General features: G+C 47.6%; 1 protein-coding gene across 2 annotated transcripts in view; it reads right to left on the bottom strand.

Moving 5' to 3' along the window:
- The window catches only part of DNAJB6 (DnaJ heat shock protein family (Hsp40) member B6), an 82,863-nt gene extending 67,001 nt beyond the window's left edge, over nt 1-15,862 (bottom strand). The window contains 1 exon segment of one of the 2 annotated variants that reach the window (NM_001257911.1): nt 15,734-15,862. The gene's annotated coding sequence lies outside the window, so the exon portion shown is untranslated. 2 annotated transcript variants of the gene reach the window in all.
- Between the last annotated feature and the right edge of the window lie 3,960 nt (nt 15,863-19,822).

The following is a 19,822-nucleotide window of genomic DNA, read 5'->3' as shown; positions in this document are numbered from 1 at the left end:
CACTTCCTACGGCTATTTACAGATGATGCTCTCCAAGGGAAGCAAGCCCTGGGCTCCATCTAGAACATCCTCCGTGCTACCTGCTTATGACGAAGTAGAAAGGAACCAGTAATACACGGAGTGGATGGTCTCACACAATGAGGAAGTGGGGAGGAAAGAGAAAAGCAGGCAGGAACGATGGGCACACAGAGAGCTGCCTGAGCACAGTTCTGAGAACTCATCTGCAGAGATGCCACACCCTCACTAGGGAGCCAGCAGGAATAGTCAAAGGACTTTGGCTCCAAATCACCCCCACCCCATCATCATACCACCTCATTCCACATTCAGCTCAATAAATATTGAGAGTAATTCATGATCAAATGCACTGCATGATTAAGTAAAGCCTTCAGCAATACTGAAAATACTCCTGGCTTATTTGGAGTACAAAATATATATATATATTTTGAGACACAGTCTTACTCTGATGCCAGGCTAGAGTAGTTTGGTGCAACTGAGGCTCACTGCAACCTCCAACTCCCTGGTTCAAGCGATTTTCCTGTCTCAGCCTCCAGAGTAGCTGGGATTACAGGCGCCTGCCACCACGCCTAGCTAATTTTTGTATTTTTAGTAGAGATGGGGTTTCACCGTGTTGGCCAGGATGGTCTCAATCTGTTGACCTCGTGATCCGTCCTCCTTGGCCTCCCGAAGTGCTGGGATTACAGGAATGAGCCACAATTTGGAGTAAATATTTTAAATTGACAACAGTTATGTTTCTGTTTGTTTGTTTTTGAGATGGTGTCTCGCTCTCCGATGCCCAGGCTAGAGCGCAGTGGCACAATCTCGACTCACTGAAACCTCTACCTCCTGGGTTCAAGCAATTCTCCGGCCTCAGCCTCTCAAGTAGCTGGAACTACAAGCATGTGCCGCCAACACACTGACTTTTTTTTTTTTAGTAGACACAGGGCTTCACCATGTTGGCCAGGCTGGTTTCAAACTCCTGACCTCAGGTGATCTGTCCACCTCGGCCTCCCAAAGTGCTGGGATTACGGGAATACACCATACCCAGCCAAACAAATTTTTTTTTTTTTTTTTTTGAGACGGAGTTTTGCTCTGTGGCCCAGGCTGGAGTGCAGTGGCACAATCTCGGCTCACTGCAAGCTCCGCCTCCCGGGTTCACGCCATTCTCCTGCCTCAGCCTCCTGAGTAGCTGGGACTACAGGCGCCCACCACCACATCTAGCTAATATTTTTTTGTATTTTTAGTAGAGACAGGGTTTCACCATGCTAGCCAGGATGGTCTCGATATCCTGACCTTGTGATCCGCCTGCCTCAGCCTCCCAAAGTGCTCGGATTACAGGCGTGAGCCACCGCGCCAGGGCCACGACAGTTTTTTAATAAAGGTAAAAGCATGAGTGGGGAGAATGTCAGGCTTAATTCTTCCAACTATTATTGACCTTTAACATTCTTTTCAAAGACTCAGAACAAAAACAGTGAGACAGTATTCAAAGACAGGACAGGTATGGTGGCTCAGGCTGAGGCGGACGGATCACCTAAGGTAGAGAGTTCAAGACCAGCCTGACCAATATGGTGAAACTGTCTCTACTAAAAATGCAAAATTAACTAGACACAGTGGCGCATTCCTATAATCCCAGCTACTCAGGAGGCTGAGGCAGGAGAATCGCTTGAACCCGGGAGGCAGAGGTTTGTGGTGAGCCGAGACTGCGCCATTGCACTCCAGCCTGGGCAACAAGAGCAAAACTCTGTCTCAAAAAAAAAAGACGCTGGGCGCGGTGGCTCAAGCCTGTAATCCCAGCACTTTGAGACGGGCGGATCACTAGGTCAGGACATCCTGGCTAACATGGTGAAACCCCATCTCTACTAAAAATACAAAAAATTAGCCAGGCGAGGTGGTGGGCACCTGTAGTCCCAGCTACTCGGGAGGCTGAGGCAGGAAAATGGTGTAAACCCAGGAGGCGGCGCTTGCAGTGAGCTGAGATCCGGCCACTGCACTCCAGCCTGGGCAACAGAGCAAGACTCCGTCTCAAAAAAAAAATAAAAAAAGGTTGTTGTCTCCAAGTACTTCGAGAAAAGTGCCATATTGGGCGTCTTCCTCAAATTCCTATTAAATAAAAGGACCTTTATATCACCAAGTTCAAGCTCTGACTCATAAGGCATCCACACTTCAATAACCACTAATTAGTGCGACCTTCTTCTGTCGGAACAAACGCCAGTGACTGGAACTCATTATCTCCAAAGTCAAGTCCTGAATTTTAGTGTTTACTACAGGCATTCTTCCTTATGCTGGGTAGTGTGGGTCTCCAAGGAATTTTCACCCTTTGGTCCTTGTTCAAATTATGCTATGCAGGTTCAATTTTTCTTCCAGATAGTTGCCTTTGGATATTTGGGTGCTTTATCTTGGCAAGTTTTTCCGTCTCCAGGCAAATATACCCTTAAAATTCTTTACAGCTCCTCCTGAGAAACCCTGACCTATCTGGTCCCTCCCCTCAGAGCAAGCTCCAATGTTGTAATGTCTTAGTGCCCCCAATACAACACAGATACTCCAAGGACAGTCCAACTGTCACCAACAAAGGACACCAAGACCCACAGCTCTCTTTCTAATCAGGACGGAAATATGGACCAGAATGCTACAATTAACAGTAAAATTCGGGCAGGGTGCAATGGTTCATGCCTGTAATCCCAGTGTTCTGGGGACAGAGGAAGGGGGAACGCTTGAGCTAAGGAGCTCAAGACCAGCCTGGGCAACAAAGGGAGATTCTGAGTCTACTAAAAATAAAATAATTAGCCGGGCGTTGGCCAGGCGCGGTGGCTCATGACTGAAATCCCAGCACTTTGGGAGGCCAAGGCAGACAGATCACCTGAGGCCAGGAGTTCAAGACCAGCCTGGCCAACATGGTGAAACCCTCCCTACTAAAAACACAAAAATTAGCTGGGTGTGGTGGCGTACGCCTGTAATCCCAGCTACTCAGGAGGCTGAGGCACGAGAATTGCTTGAACCCGGGAGGCAGAGGATGCAGTGAGCTGAGATCGCACCATTGCACTCCAGCCTGGGTGACAGAGAGAGACTCCGTCTCACAAAATCAAATATTTAGCCCGGCATGATGGCACATGCATATGGTCCCAGCTACTCTGGAGGCTGAGGTGGGAGGATGGCTTGAGCCCAGGAAGTCTAGGCTGCAGTGAGCCGTGATTTTACCACTGCACTCCAACCTGGGTGACAGAGCAAAACCCTGACTCAAAAAAAAAAAAAAAAAAAAATAGCAATTAAAAAACTCTGCTAAGTCCCCTAGTCTTTTTTAACCTGGGGTTACTGTCCTGCCTTCCCATTACCTTTGGGCAGGTGAGACTCTCAAGGGAAGGGAGGGTCACAGCTTGCCCAACTGCTTCATTTTAGTGAGACTGGCCCCATTAGTCAACCAATCAAAGCCTTCCTAATATTAAAAAGAATACTGTCATTCTGATTGAATATAATCACACAAACTTACTATTTACAACACACACTACGCTGGCTTTGGAAATAATAAAAGTCACCAAGTTTAGTGGAAGACAGACATGTAAACAAACCAGTCATTTACAATTAAGACAAATATGCACGCGGCCGTTGCAGGGGTTCACATCTGTAATCCCAGCACTATTGAGAGGCCGAGGCTGGAAGACTGCTTCAGTCCAGGAATTCCAGGTAAGCCTGGGCAACATAGCAAGGCCTCATCTACACAAAAAACAAAAAACGTTTAAAAAGACAAAGATGTACAGAGTGCTGGGGAGATGGTATGGAGACCATGAGGAAAAGAAAAATTAACACTGACATTTTACTGATGAAATGAAAAACAAGAGTAAGCTCCCCAGGCAGAGAACATAGGCAAAAGTATTCCACACACAAGTAACAGCGTACACTCAGGCAAAATAACGCCAGCACACAGCCCACATGTGACGCAGCAAGTTAGTAGGGTGGAACGTCAGTGTGAGAGTGCCGGGACTCAGAGGGAGGGGGAGGGGAGGAAGTCAGGACAAGAAAGAACAAGGTGCAACTAAAGAATTTTAGAACTAAGGAATTAGGACTTTTCCATTGTAAGTAGAAGTATTAAGCAGTGGTGTGAAGTCAACAAGAGTATTTGGAAAGATAACTTCTAACTACAAGGGAAATGGACTTAAGAGAGTGATGACGGGACGGCAGGGTTACTAAGATGCTCCAAATGAGGATGTGCCGGAATCAGAAATGACAGCAGGAATGAAACCGAGCAGCAGACAGGACAGCTATTTAGGAAGCTGTTTGGGGTCCTTCTCCAAGGCAAGAAAACTTCACCAACAGCGTTCCACACACATCCACAAACCCTATGACTGGTGCCAGAAATCTTCCATTCCTATTTAAAATATAGCAATATTAAAAAAATAAGTCTAGGCGCGGTGGCTCACGCCTGTAATTCCAGCACTTTGGGAGGCCAAGACGGGCGGATCACTTGAGGTCAGGAGTTCGAGACCGGCCTGGCCAACGTGGCGAAACCCTATCTCTACTAAAAATACAAAAAATTAGCCAGGCGAGGTGGTGGGCACCTGTAATGCCAGACACTCAGGAGGCTGAGGCAGGGGAATCGCTTGAATCCAGGAGGTAGAGGTCGCCGTGAGCCAAGATCACGCCACTGCACTCCAACCTGAGCCACCGAGCGAGACTCCATCTCAAAAAAATAAAATAAAATGAAGCCAGGCATGGTGGCTCATGCCTGTAATCCCAACACTTTGGGAGGCTGAGGTAGGTGGATCACCTGAGATCAAGAGTTCAAGACCAGCCTGACCAACATGACGTTAACACCATCTCTACTAAAAATACTAAAATCAGCTGGGAATGGTGGTGTGCGCCTATAATCCCAGCTACTCAGGAGGCTGAGGCAAAAGAATCACTTGAGCCCGGGAGGCGGAGGTTGTAGTAAGGCAAGGTCGCAACACTGCACTCCAGCCAGGGTGACAGAGCGAGACTCCATCTCAAAAAAAAAAACAAACTTCTTATAATCCAAATGACAACAGGTAATTTTAAACATGACATGCTAATCAAGTCACATGATGTTCAATTAGTTTACTAAATCACTGAGGCGTAGTTATTAGCCAATTAAGGGGGAAAGGAGCTGGGACAACAATGTGTTACTGACTCATGTGTCACGCATTATGACAGGTACGTATTCTATCACAGCCATTTTGTGAGTTACTGTTTGTAGGTGAGGAAACTGGGGCTCAAAGGAATTAAGTAAATGTCAATGTTCCAGCAAGTTCAAAATCCAAGTCTGAGCCCAGCAGAGTCACGTGCACCTGAAGTCCCAGGGACTCAGAAGGCTGAGGCAGGAGGATGGCTTCAGCCCAGGAGTCTGAGCTCGACCTGGGCAACACACCGAAGACACCGCGCCTTTAAAAACAGTAAGAATCCAAGTTTGGCTCCAGAACTCATGCTAGCCTCTATTATGACACTATGCTGTCAATGTACACAATCTCAATGCTCAAGGCTTTGGGACATTCTCCCACCAGTACTTGAATCTCAAAATTACCTTTTTAGTTTTCATCAAATGCCAGTAAGACTAACAAATTTGGAATATAAAGACAAACACGTATTACAGAAACAACAAAATGAAAAGAGCTGAAGGTCCAGAAAGAGAGCTCCACGTGTATCTCCAAGGAAACCTGCAGAGCTGGCTGAAGTGCTGATGCTGCAACAATCACCAGTGTTCGCTGCAAGCTGATTCACTCCTTACTGCTTCAGAGTAATCACTGATGTAAGACACAATTTAAACTTTGACAAACTCCATGAAAGGTTACCTGCATTCACATTTTTTTTATTAACCTTAGAGCTTCAAGACTACCTAAACATTTGTATCAGTATTTCCCTATAGAAGTCAGTATTTCTGGTAACACTATCTTTTTTTTCCTCAGACCTCTCAAAAACAGTGTTTAAATTAAAAACTGATAAAACTATATATTAAAACATCCAGGCCGGGCACGGTGGCTCACGCCTGTAATCCCAGCACTTTGGGAGGCCAAGGCGGGTGGATCACAAGGTCAGGAGATCGAGACCACAGTGAAACCTTGTCTCTACTAAAAATACAAAAAAAATTAGCCGGGCGCGGTGTAGGGCGCCTGTAGTCCCAGCTACTCAGCAGTCTGAGGCAGGAGAATGGCATGATCCCAGGAGGCGGAGCTTGCAGTGAGCCGAGATCGTGCCACTGCACTCCAGCCTGGGGAACAGAGCGAGACTCCGTCTCAAAAAAAAAAAAAAAAATTCCAACTGTGTATTAGATGATAAAGCAGCCTGAAATTGTAGAAATACTACTGCACTCCGAAACAATTTTAAGCAAAAAGTTGCCTAATCAAGATACACAGCTAGGTACCAATTAGTATTATTTGATACATACTTGGACTATTTCCCTAGTCACAGAGAAACTACAAGTTGAATCTTTAACATGATTTTTCTTTTTTTTTTTTTTTTACTGCTCCTTGCAAAGCAGGGCTACCCCATAGGCAGTGTGCCCGGAGTAGCCTAATATCATTTAAGTGTTAAAACACATGGATTTATTTCCTAAAAGACACCATTTGTGGCAATAAAACATTTTAAGTGGCCTTCATCTCCCTCCTAAGGTTGGCCCAGCATCCTTGTGGCCTGCCCAGCACTGCAGGTACCTCCTCTACTTCCCTCTTCTCCCGGCCCATGTGTTCAACGCACATTACAGAAAACAGGTGATACCACAAATACAAGGGCCCTCAGGAGGCCTGGAAGACACACTCAAGCCGCCTTTCCTGCCCAGCAAGAGCCTGGACTCCAGCCCTCCACCCTACAGAAGCTCAGCCAGTAAAAACCAACTTCCCTCACTGAGAAACCAGTGCATCACCTGCATTTTAAAATAATACACTAAATCAAAGGAAGTAATCTCTACAGCAAATCACTCACATCAGAGCCCTACAAGCATGTGTCCACTAGAACCCCACTTGACAAAAACCGTTTTAAAACGGTGCTGCTCAAAAGACTCCAAATGCAGCTATTTAAATCCGACGTCATTAAAATTAAACACAATGTAAAATTTGGCCCCTCAGCAATCTTTTTCTGGATATGACCCCCCCAAAAGCAGAGGGAACAAAAGCCAAAACAGACAAGTGTGATCACATCACACTAAAAAGCTTCTAGACAGCAATGACACAAGTTAGACAACCCTAGAAATGTGCAGAAGGATCACTTGAGCCCAAGAGCCTGAGACCAGCCTGGGCAACACAGTAAGACACCACCTCTACAAAAAGATTTAAAAAATTAGCTGAGTGGGGTGGCACACACCTGTACTCCCAGCTACGCAGGAGGCTGAAGTGGGAGTATCACTTGAGCGCAAGAGACCGAGGATGCTGTGAGCTATGTCCTGTCACTGCACTCTAACTTGGACAAGAGAGAGAGCAAGGCCCTGTCTCAGAAAAAAACAAAATATACAAAAAGTAAAATAAAAAATTTTAAGCCGGGCACGGCGGCTCACGCCTGTAATCTATCTCAGCACTTTGGGAGGCTGAGGCGGGTGGATCACTTGAGGGCAGGAGTTCAAGACCAGTCTGCACAACATGGGGAAACCCTGTCTCTACAAAAAAATACAAAAATTAGCCGGGTGTGGTGGCGGGCACCTGTAATCACAGTTACTTGGGAGGCTGAGGCAGGAGAATCACTTGAACCTGGAAGACAGAGGTTGCAGTGAGCCGAGACCACTCCACTGCACTCTAGCCCGGGCAACAAGGGCGAAATGTCATCTAAAAAAATTAAATAAATAAATAAAAATAAAATAAAAACTTTAAAGCTAAAAATGATAAAACAAAAGTGACAGTGCTGTAAAGTAGCATTTTAAAAGAAATCACAGCTGGGTACAGTAGCTCATGCCTGTAATCCTAATACTTTGGGAGGCTGAGGCAGGAGGAGGATCATTTGAGCTCAGGAGTTCAAGACCAGGCTGAGCAACACAGCAAGACCTTGTCTCTATAAAACATAAAAACTCTAGCCAGGTGCAGTGGCTCACGCCTGTAATCCCAGCACTTTGGGAGGCCGAGGAGGGCGGATCACAAGGTCAGGAGATCGAGACCATCCTGGCGAACACGGTGAAACCCCGTCTCTACTAAAAATACAAAAAAATTAGCCGGGCGTGGTGGCGGGCGCCTGTAGTCCCAGCTCTTCAGGAGGCTGAGGCAGAAGAATGGCATGAACCCAGGAGGCGGAGCCTGCAGTGAGCCGAGATCACACCACTGCACTCCAGCCTGGGCGACAGAGCGAGACTCCATCACAAAAAAAAAAAAAAAAAAAAAAAAAACATAAAAACTCAGTAGGGTGTGGTAGTGTACACCTGTGGTCCCAACTACTGGGGGCAGCTGAGGCAGGAAAATCACTTCAACACAGGCGATCGATGCTAGTGAGACGTGAACGCACCAATGCCCACCAGCCTACATAACACAGCAAGACCCTGTCGCAAAAAGAATAAAATTTTTTTAAATAAAAGATAAAAAACAGGCCGGGCACGGTGGCTCAAGCCTGTAATCCCAGCACTTTGGGAGGCCGAGACGGGCGGATCACGAGGTCAGGAGATCGAGACCAGCCTGGCTAACATGGTGAAACCCCGTCTCTACTAAAAATACAAAAAACTAGCCGGGCGAGGTGGCGGGTGCCTGTAGTCCCAGCTATTTGGGAGGCTGAGGCAGGAGAATGGCGTAAACCTGGGAGGCAGGGCTTGTAGTGAGCTGAGATCCGGCCACTGCACTCCAGCCTGGGTGACAGAGAGAGACTCTGTCTCAAAAAAGAAAAAAAAAAAAAAAAAACACTTCAGGCTGGAAAAGAATTTTGGTGGAGCAGGAACATATTCTTTAACTACAAAACTAACATTTCTTTTTTTTTTTTGAGACAGAGTCTCGCTCTGTCGCCCAGGCTGTAGTACAGCAGCGCAATCTCAGCTCACTGCAAGCTCCACCACCCAAGTTCAAGCGATTCTCCTGCCTCAGCCTCCCAAATAGCTGGGACTATAGGTGTGTGCCACCATACCCGGCTAATTTTTGTATTGTTTTAGGAGAGACGGGGTTTCACTATGCTAGCCAGGCTGGCCTCAAACTCCTGACCTTGTGATCCGACCACCCTGGCTTCCCAAAGTACTGGGATTACAGGCGTGAGCCACTGTGCCCGGGCCCATAATTAACATTTCTAATAGCAATTACGAAACTTCTTTAATATTCTAGTAACTAGGTCCTACTGTCTATTAAGGAGGCCATAGAAAACTTTTCAATTAAGAAATTAAGAAAAAATATTTCTTAGGAAAACTAGGTTTGTTAATTCCTGCAATTTCCAAAAGTAATACACCTAAATCAAGTTCAAAAAAAAAGAAAAATCTCTTTATTAGAACCACAAAAAGAATTAGCCTAATCACCATTAATCAAAAATAACCTTCTCAAATAAATTTAATGACCTCTAGGTTAGGACTTTTAAAAAACATGTCACATAAAGATTAGGCGTGCGTAGCTCATGCATATAATCCCAGCACTTTGGGAGGCCAAGGCAGGTGGATCACCTGAGGTCAGGAGTTGGAGAACAGCATGGCCAACATGCTGAAACCCTAACTCTACTAAAAATACAAAACCCAGTCGGGAGTGGTGCCGCCTATAGTTCCAGGTGAGGCAGGAGGCTGCCTGAACCCGGGAGAGTTTGCAGTGAGCCGAGATCACACCACTGCACTCCAGCCTCAAAAAAAAATAAAAAATAAAATAAAATTGGTGGTTTCTAAATTCATCTGAGGCCAGGTGAGGCGGCTCATGCCTGTAATCCCAGCACTTTGGGGGGCCAAGGTGCACAGATCATCTGAGGTCAGGAGTTCAAGACCAGCCTAGCCAACATGGCAAACCCGCTTCTCTACTAAAAATACAAAAATTAGCCAGGCATGGTGGCAAACGCCTGTAGTCCCAGCTACTCAGCAGGCTGAGGCAGGAGAATTGCTTGAACCTGAGAGGCGGAGGTTGCAGCGAGCCAAGACAGTGCCACTGCACTCCTGCCTGAGCAAGACTCTTGTCAAAAAACAAAAAAAACAAAAAAAACACTACCTGGGTGTGGTGGTGCACATCTGTAATCCTAGCTACTCAGAAAGAAGGCTGAGGCACAAGAATTGCTTGAACCTGGGAGGCAGAGGTTGCAGTGAGCCAAGATCATGCTGCTGCACTCCAGCCTAGACTGCGTCTCAAACAACAAAAAAAGGCAAAAACAAAAACAGTACAGACAGGGAGGAAAAAAAAAAAGCCACAGGAGTGAATTCTCATTCCTTATCACACACATCACCTTCTTATTTCATTCTTACCCAGTATATCCTAAAACATTTCTGAAACGAACACAGGAAGTTATTTCCCCACTACTCAAGATCAGAGACCATTCCTTCAACTGGCACTCATCACCTATTAGATACTTCCAAGCTTAACTAAATTCCCTTTCATTAAAAAATCAAAATAGGCCTGGCGAGGCGGGCGGCTCACAGCTGTAATCCCAGCACTTTGGGAGGCCGAGGCGGGCAGATCACAAGGTCAGGAGATCGAGACCATCCTGGCTAACATGGTGAAACCCCATCTCTACTAAAAATGCAAAAAATGAGCCGGGCATGGTGGCCGGCGCCTGTAGTACCAGCTACTTGGGAGGCTGAGGTACCCGGGAGGCGGAGGTTGCAGTGAGCCAAGATCGCACCACTGCACTCCAGTCTGGGTGAAAGAGCAAGGCTCTATCTCCAAAAAAAAAAAAAAAGAAAGCAAGCAACACTGGGTTAAGTACTCAGTCTCTAATGCTGCTGAAACTTACTTTTTCCAACTTTCTTGAATTCTGGATTCCATTATTAATCACAGGAAGGTCATCAGGACACAAACAAACCAGAAAGAATCTAATTCAATCAATATTTTCTGAGCACTCTGTGTCCTGGACATTCCTGTAGGCACAAATAACTTCAGATTCAAAGCCCACCCAAGTGGTATATGCCATCTCAAGGTGGCAGAGAGGGGTAAGTATTGGTACACAGTTCATAAGCATACCAACTAGAGCACGCACATATGTATACGCATAACACAAATATAAAACACACTTGGCCGGGCGCGGTGGCTCACGCCTGTAATCCCAGCACTTTGGGAGGCCGAGGCGGGCGGATCACAAGGTCAGGAGATCGAGACCACGGTGAAACCCCGTCTCTACTAAAAATACAAAAAATTAGCCGGGCGCGGTTGTGGGCGCCTGTAGTCCCAGCTACTCGGGAGGCTGAGGCAGGAGAATGGCGTGAACCCGGGAGGCGGAGCTTGCAGTGAGCCGAGATCGCGCCACTGCACTCCAGCCTGGGCTGGGCGACAGAGCGAGACTCCGTCTCAAAAAAAAAAAAAAAAAAACACACTTAGCCTTTGGTGGCAAAAGGTAGAAAAATATCAGAGAGGGCAAAATCATATGTAGTGTAACTAAATCACCCTTCCAAAGACACGTTATTTTGCAACAGAGCTTAAGAATTCTAAAATCTGTTCTGGTGCAGTGGCTCACACCTGTAATCCCAGCACTTTGGGAGACCGAGGCGGGTGGATCACAAGGGTCAGGAGTTCAAGACCAGCCTGGCCAAGATGGTGAAACTCCATCTCTACTAAAAATACAAAAATCAGCCAGGCGCGGTGGCAGGTGCCTGTAATCCCAGCTACTCAGGAGGCTGAGGCAAGAGAATCGCTTGAACCCGTGCAACAGAGGTTGCAGTGAGCTGAGATGGTGCCACTGCATCCAGCCTGGGCAATAGAGTGAGATTCCATCTCAAAAAAAAAAAAAAAAATTCTAAAATCTGGCCAGTCACCTGGCTCACACTTGTAATTCTAGCACTTTGGCAGGCCAGGGTGGAAGAATCACTTGAGGCCAGGAGTTTGATACCAGCCTGGGTACACAGGGCAATTCCAGCTGCACTAAATAAATAAATAAATAAATAAATAAAAGCCAAGTGCGGTAAGTCACGCCTGTAATCCCAGCACTTTAGGAGGCCAAGGCGGGGAGATCACCTGAGGTCAGGAGTTCAAGACCAGCCTGGCCAACATGGTAAAACCATCTCTACTAAAAATACAAAAAGTGGCCAGGCATGGTGACGCGCGCCTGTAATTCCAGCTACTTGGGAGGCTGAGGCAGGAGAATGGCTTGAACCTGGGAGTGCAGGGAGCCAAGCCCATGCCACTGCACTCCAGCCTGGGCAACAGAGCAAGGACTCCATCTCAAGTAAATCAATCTTCCTTCTCAAGCAGGATGTCTCCAGGAACATGAAACAGGTCAACAGTGATTTGCGTCCATACAAAAACATAAACGATTTTGTTTGACAAAACACCTCATTAATATCAATACAAAAAACATCACATTTTTACTAGTTGCCTTATCCAAGAAGTCATTTTCTCCAGGTAGGCGTTGTCATTTTTCCATTCCTACATCATCATTTCTAACATATTCTTGTTTTCACTAACTTTGCTTTTCTTCTCAGTAACCTCATTTTTTTGAGTTTGGTATTTTCAAATTCTATCCTGGAACTACACCATTTGCTAAATCCTGCCACTGATCCTATTCTTACTCGCTAATGAGCCTGCAGTTACCCGCCTCTCACCACCAGGGGGGTCCTGGACAAATTTAACCAAACCAGATTTTGAACAGAATCACTTCCTAGAAAAAGAGAAAGTTTTAAAAACGTTTCTCAAAAACCCTGTTAATCCACTGTGTAACCTCGATGCAAGTAAAAATTAAGAAGTAAAAATCCTGTCAAATCATCAACTCACAAACACAAAGGCTGATTACCTTATTCCTCATCAACACATATCCGTAAGCATTAACCAATATAGAAGCTGACCTTTACGGCAGACAATAAGGTGTCTGTGCGGTCCCGCGGTGACAGTACACAGCGACATGTTCAGGATGACTAAAAATACCTGCCCAAGTTTTGAAGTGCCCTCTTGTTAAATACTCTTAACAGTGACGGCCGGACGAGGGGGCTCATGCCTGTAATCCAGCACTTTGGGAGGCCAGGGCAGGTGTATCACCTGAGGTCAGGAGTTCGAGACCAGCCTAACAACATGGTGAAACCCCCATCTCTAATAAAAACACAAAAAAATTAGCTGGGTGTGGTGGCGCATGCCTGTAATCCCAGCTACTCCGGTGGCTGAGGCAGGAGATTCGCTTGAACCTGGGAGGCGAAGTTGCAGTGAGCCAAGATGGCGCCATTGTACTCCATCACGGGCAACAGTGAAACTCCATCTCAAAAAAACAAAAATAAAAAATAAAAAAAAGGGCCAGCCGCGGTGGCTCACGCCTGTAATCCCAGCACTTTGGGAGGCCGAGTCGGGTGGATCATGAGGTCAGGAGATCAAGACCATCCCGGCTAACATGGTGAAACCCCATCTCTACTAAAAACTACAAAAAAATCAGCCGGGTATGGGGGCGGGCGCCTGTAATCCCATCTACTCGGAAGGCTGGGACAGGAGAATGGCGTGAACTTGCAGAGATCGCGCCACTGCATTACAGCCTGGGCAACAGAGCAACACTCCGTCTCAAAAAAAAAAAATGTTCAAACATACCATCCCACCCCCACCTCAGACCTGGATTTGGGTTACCTAGGTGGAAAACTGATGAAGGTGATGGGTACCACTATTCGTTTGAAACTGTCCAAATCAGTTAATAGAAAGGAATTACAGACTTGCTTAAAAATGAAAGCTAATGTATGCCACTTAGTTACAGGTATCACACTGTAATACCATATCCTTATTTCAGTCTTTACAATATTCAACAATACTCACCACCTAGTGTTCCGGAAAAACTGTCCTACAGCCAGAATTACTTCCCAAACCTAACACTTTCATATCCAGAAGAAAATAAGTTTTAAAACACTGATGTTTTGAAGAGAGTGTTGAACTCATCTCAAATTCTTCAAGAGCTTTGCCCTCTGAAATTCCCAACTTTCTCATGTTCCACAGTACAGACTAAGCCTAGTTAGGCATTTTTCAAAGGTTCTCAATCCTTTTGTTCTCCCACTTCCTGTCAAGTCTCCACATCTACCAATTTAAGGCAACTTACTTCCCAAATTTCACATCCAGAATAATCCATAAACACCCACAGCTCATTAAAGTGTGCATAAAAAATATTCACCCCTTTATCACAGAAGGCAGAAAGAAATGTGAAAGAACCAACTTCAAAGGAGCTTAAGGCTCTCAGAAGTGGAAACAAGTCTGCAGTCGGCCGGGCGCGGTGGCTCACGCCTGTAATCCCAGCACTTTGGGAGGCCGAGGCAGGCGGTTCACTTTAGGTCAGAAGTTCGAGACAAGCCTGGCCGACACGGTGAAACCCCGTCTCTACTAAAAATACAAAAATTAGTCGGGCGTGGTGGCGAGCAGCCGTAATCCCAGCTACTCAGGAGGCTGAAGCAGGAGAATCGTTTAAACCTGGGAGCTGGAGGTTGCACTGAGTGGAGATCGCGCCACTGCACCCTGGCCTGGGCAACAGAACAGACTTCGTCTCAAAAAAAAAAAAAAAAGTTTGGAGTAAACCCAAAAAGAAAACATGACGGATGGACAGGTGGAGTAGTAAGGTGGATGCATATAATTCCTTTCAGAAACCATGAATCGTTCTGATATGCAACATTATTTGGAAAAGTGCGGTTAAACACGAAGCAGCAGCAACCAAGATTTAGTAGTTAAAGTCTGTTTACTTTCCTTTCTTCGGTCTTTAGTCTTAACTTTTCTACTAAATCAATAATTTGGCTTAACTTGTAGCCACAAATCCTTACTAAATTCGCAACTCATATTAACAAAAACGTTAAAAATTACAGAGAGCTCCGCTCAGCCTACTCTTCCCCAACAGGCTGAAGCCTCTGAGCTCGCAGGCGGCATCCCTTCGGTGGTGGCACGATCGTTCTACTCGGGCTACTTCCTGCCTCGTTTACGTGAGAAAATTAGTACAGAAGTTTACGTCTGACTAGAAAACCCATCCTTTTTAAAAAATGCGCTAGCGCCAAAACCTTTCTCGAGCCAACATACGGTTTGCAGTTTATACTTCGTGTGTCACTGACCTTCCTCACTTGGGTAAGAGTTAATATAAACTTGTTACATAAACTTCAGTTGCATCAACTACGGTGCAGATTCTTTAACGCAAAGCAAAGCAGACAGACGTTCTGAATAAGAAACGCAGCCTGCTCTTCCACAAACTTCTCAACAATCCGTCCGGAGTTCTAGAAACAGGGCTCTGCGGTCCACCACCTGCTTCTTCTCCCTCCGAACTTGGCGGCACGGCAGCGGCATTCCCGCTCCGCAAGCCACTCGCGTTTCTGGTTTCAGACTCGAGGGAAGGAGCCTTAGAAAGAAGGCGCTCCACGCCTCCCACGCTGCCGGCCCCGCCGAGCCCCAGCCGAGCCCCAGCCGGCCGCTCCCAGGCCGGGCCCCACCCCCAACCGCCGCCGCGGAGGCCGGGCCGCGTTCCGGCAAGGACGCCGGGCGGGGAGGACGCGGCCGGGCGGCCCCAGCCCCCAGCCCCGGCCCCGGCCTCGGCCCCAGACCCAGAGGACGCCGCCCACCTTTCGCCCCGCAACCCCGGCCACGGCCCCCGCCCCTTCCAGTACTGCCCCGACCGGCGACCCCGGTCACCCCCCACGCTGTTGCCAGGAGCCGGGTTAGGTCCGCCGTCTGCCGGGCGCGCGCAGGGCCCTAGGCGACCTCCCCCGGCCCTCGAAACAGACTCTCACCGAGGACGGAGGCGGCTGGTGGCGGGACGCAGGGGAGGCGGGGTGACTGCCCGAATCTCCTCACAGCTCCTGCACTGCTGCGCTGGTGGTGGCGGCGTCTCCTCGCGCTTTCCTTTCTCTCCTTTCTCCGACAACAAACAGGAAATGCGTCACGCGGCGGCGGCACAGCGACGTTAACTTCCGCCCGGCCCTGACGCCGCGCATGTGCAGTTTCCACTGCCCAAAACGCGGGCCCAGCCTCGGAGGCGCCCGCCCCGCCTTCGCGAAGGTTCTCGGCTCTTCCGCCGCCCCGAAGAGGCCGGGAGACTGGGGGCGAAGGGGAGGGGAGGGGAAGCCCAGGGCGAGAGGGCGGAGCTCGGGGCCGGGTCCACCGTACCGGGGAGCCCAGAGGCGCGGACGGCGCAGAGAAGGCCGAGAAGATTCCAAACGGCACTGATTGTTCTGGGCGAGAAGGAGCCCATTCTGGAAACCGCGATGTCGTCGCGCCCTTCATCTTCGGCCGGCGGCCTCCGGAGCGCGTCCGCCGCCTCTCGCCCCGCGGTCCTCCCGTGGAGCTGGGTGGCATCTCCCCACAGCGGGACGAAAGCTGGGGCGCGGGCGCGGGCGGAGAAGTCCTCGAAGGGGAGGAAGAAGAAATCAAGCGGCGGCCAGGGAAGGCAAGCGAAGGCACCGGCCCCCGCTCGTCAATTTAGGGAAGGCCTGATACCCTAAGTTCCCCGGCGAACGGGAGTGCGTGGAGACTTCGCCGGGGAATAATGATGGAAGGAAATGGAAGCAAACTGTGGCCGAAAATACCGAAGAAGCTTTTTAGATTGAATCGTGGCAGTTGTTTCCTGAAAACGGGCCGCACTTTGATCGCTGGACTTGAGGTCATCCCCAGACTCGCGAGCCTTTCCCGCGTCCGCAGGGGTTCTGGTTCTAACCCTGGAGGTTAATACCACACGCGTGCAGATGGTGACTAGCGGGAGCAGGGAACCTCAGACCCCGCGCAGTCAGACAGGCTTTCATTCCCAGTAACGAAAGGTCCTGTAGATCCAAAGCCTAAAGAGGTCAACAAGCAGTTCCGTGCATGGAGCCTGGCCTGGATCTCCCACTGTCTTGTCTCCAGCACTCAGCCAGATGTTTGCTACTGTGTTGTCTTCGTAGCCCACCTTATCCTTTCCTTTAAGAAATAAAAATGCCAACCTGGTGTGGTGGCTCACGCCTGTAATCCCAACACTTTGGGAGGCCAAGGCAGGTGGGTTACCTGAGGTTGGGAGTTCAAGACCAGCCTGACACAAGGAGAAACCTCGTCTCTACTAAAAATGCAAAAAAAAAGTTAGCCAGGCGTGGTGGCGCATTCCTGTAATCCCATCTACTTCGGAGGCTGAGGCAAAAGAATCGCTTGAACCCAGGAGGAGGCGGTTGCAGTGAGCCGAGATCATGCCATTGCACTCCAGCCTGGGCAACAAGAGCGAAACTCTCTCAAAAAAAAAAAAGAAAAAGAAAAATTCCTTTTTGTCACACCTTTCCTGAACTTCAGATCCTGTGGCATGCTGACGCTGAATTCCGGGGGCCTGCTCAGCCACCTTCTGAACAATGCTTATGAATTCGTGATCATTTAAGCCTGGGAGATACTCAAAAGACACTTTTAACACTTGAATCACTTTTGGTTTATAATAGCTGGTTAGTAATGAAAGAGTTGGAGAAATGCCACCCCGAATTATGCCGTGTTAAGATACCAATTACTAACTAGTTCACTGATTACCACGTTAGTATGCCCTCAAACTGAGGGCACATGGGGACCTGCCAATGCAGGGAGGGGCATTCTCTGAATCCCCCGTTATGTGCGTAAAGACAGATCATCCCAAAGGAACTCAATTGTCTTGACCCCCTTCCTGGAAGTCTCATCAATAGGGAAGAATGAGCCAGTATCACCAGAGAAGAGCACCAAGGGAAGTCAGCTCCACACCCAGACAGATTTTGCCAGAGGCCACCACCTATTCTTCTGAAAGCAAAAATCATTTTCTCTCCCCTGAGCTGCCTGCATCTGCCTCCCCTCTCTTGTATGAAGGGGCTATATAAGCTTCCAGATATCACTGGATTCTGGGATGCCCTAGTACATGTTATAAATTTGTATATTTTTTCTCTTACGATTTTGTCTACTGTCAGCTTAGTTCAGAGACTCAGTTATGAAACCTTCAGAGAGTACAGGAAAAATTTTCCCGCTACACCTGCCTCATTTTAGACAACTGGAACACTTGGTTAATGGCGCTAATTGTTATACTTCAAAATGAAATACTGCCTTTTTTTTTTTTTTTTGAGACAGGGTCTTGCTCTGTCACCCAGGCTAGAGTGCAGTGGTTCAATCATGGCTCACTGCAGCCTTCACCTCCTGGGCTGAAGCAGTCCTCCTGCCTCAGCCTCCCAAAGTGCTGGGATTACCAAGGTGAGCCGCTATGCTGGGCTCATTTTTTGTGTTTCTTAAATTTTAATTGTATTACTGCATGTCATTTCTAGCAGATGATCAGTTAGCAAAGGAAAATCTGACTCGATTCTCTGTTCTTTTTTGAGACTGAGTTTCGCTCTGTCATCCATGCTGGAGTGCAATGGCACAATCTCGGGTCACTGCAATTTCCACCTCCCAGGTTTAAGTGATTCTCTTGTCTCAGCCTCTTGAGTAGCTGGGATTACAGGCATGAGCAACCATGCATGACTAATTTTTTGTATTTTTAGTAGAGATGGGGTTTCGCAATGTTGGCCAGGCTAGTCTCAAACTCATGACCTTAGGTGATTGACCCACCTCAGCCTCCCAAAGTGCTGGGATTACAGGCATGAGCCACCAAGCCCAGCCTCTGTTCTCTTTTTTTACTGGCTATATAAATGACTGTTCAAAAGGAAGAAATAATATTTTGTGTTAGTATGGGCATCTCATAATAAAACCTAAAATAATCTCAGCGAAGACTGGAATTTCAGATATGTGCACAGTTTGGCACTGTCACATGTAACCTATCTGCTTGCAGGTTAATGGAGGTTTATTTCCATCTCAGTGTGGACAGACAGTACTGTTATGGGACGTTTTACATTTCAGTAAGTCCCTGCGATTGTGAGCTAATCTTGAAATGTAGACAGCACAGACATGAATTTTACATTGCAAGTGGTAGGCTCACCACAAATAGCTTTTATTTCCCCCTTCGAAAAAGAAATATATGTGTGTGTGTATATATAAACATATATATATATATGCTTATTAAAACGTGTGTCAGGCTGGTCACAGTGGTGCACACCTGTAATCCCAGCACTTTAGGAGGCTGAGGCAGGAGGATTGCTTGAACTAGGAATTCCAGACCAGCCTAGGTAACACCATAAGACCCCATTTCTACAAAAAAAAAAAAAAATTCTTTTTTTCTGGCACTTTGGGAGGCTGAGGCAAGAAGATTGCTTGAGCTCAAGAGTTCGAGAGCAGCCTGGGCAACTTGGTGAAACCCCACCTGTACAAAACATAGCAAGATTAGCCAAGTGTGGTAGCACACACCTATAGTCCCAGCTCCTCAGGAGGCTGAGTAGGAGGATCACCTCAGCCCAGGGAGGTCCAGGCTTCAGTGGAGCGCCATTGTACTCCAATTTAGGCAATACAGTGAGACCCTGTCTCAAAAATAAATACATAGAAAATTATTGGTCGGGCGCGGTGGCTCAAGCCTGTAATCCCAGCACTTTGGGAGGCTGAGACGGGCGGATCACGAGGTCAGGAGATCGAGACCATCCTGGCTAACACGGTGAAACCCCGTCTCTACTAAAAAATACAAAAATCTAGCCGCGTGAGGTGGCGAGCGCCTGTAGTCCCAGCTACTCGGGAGGCTGAGGCAGGAGAATGGCGTGAACCCAGGAGGCGGAGCTTGCAGTGAGCTGAGATCCAGCCACTGCAGTCCAGCCTGGGCAACAGAGCGGGACTCCGTCTCAAAAAAAAAAAAAAAAGAAAATTATGACCAGGCACAGTGGCTCACACCTATAACCCAGCTCTTTGGGAGGCTGAGGCGGGCAGATTACAAGGTCAGGAGTTTGAGACCACCCTGACCAACATGGTGAAACCCCATCTCTACTAAAAATACA

This window comes from Macaca mulatta, chromosome 3, assembly GCF_049350105.2.
Source record: "Macaca mulatta isolate MMU2019108-1 chromosome 3, T2T-MMU8v2.0, whole genome shotgun sequence".
In the NCBI taxonomy this organism is placed as follows: Eukaryota; Metazoa; Chordata; class Mammalia; order Primates; family Cercopithecidae; genus Macaca; species Macaca mulatta.
This window is presented reverse-complemented; position numbering and strand designations above follow the sequence as displayed.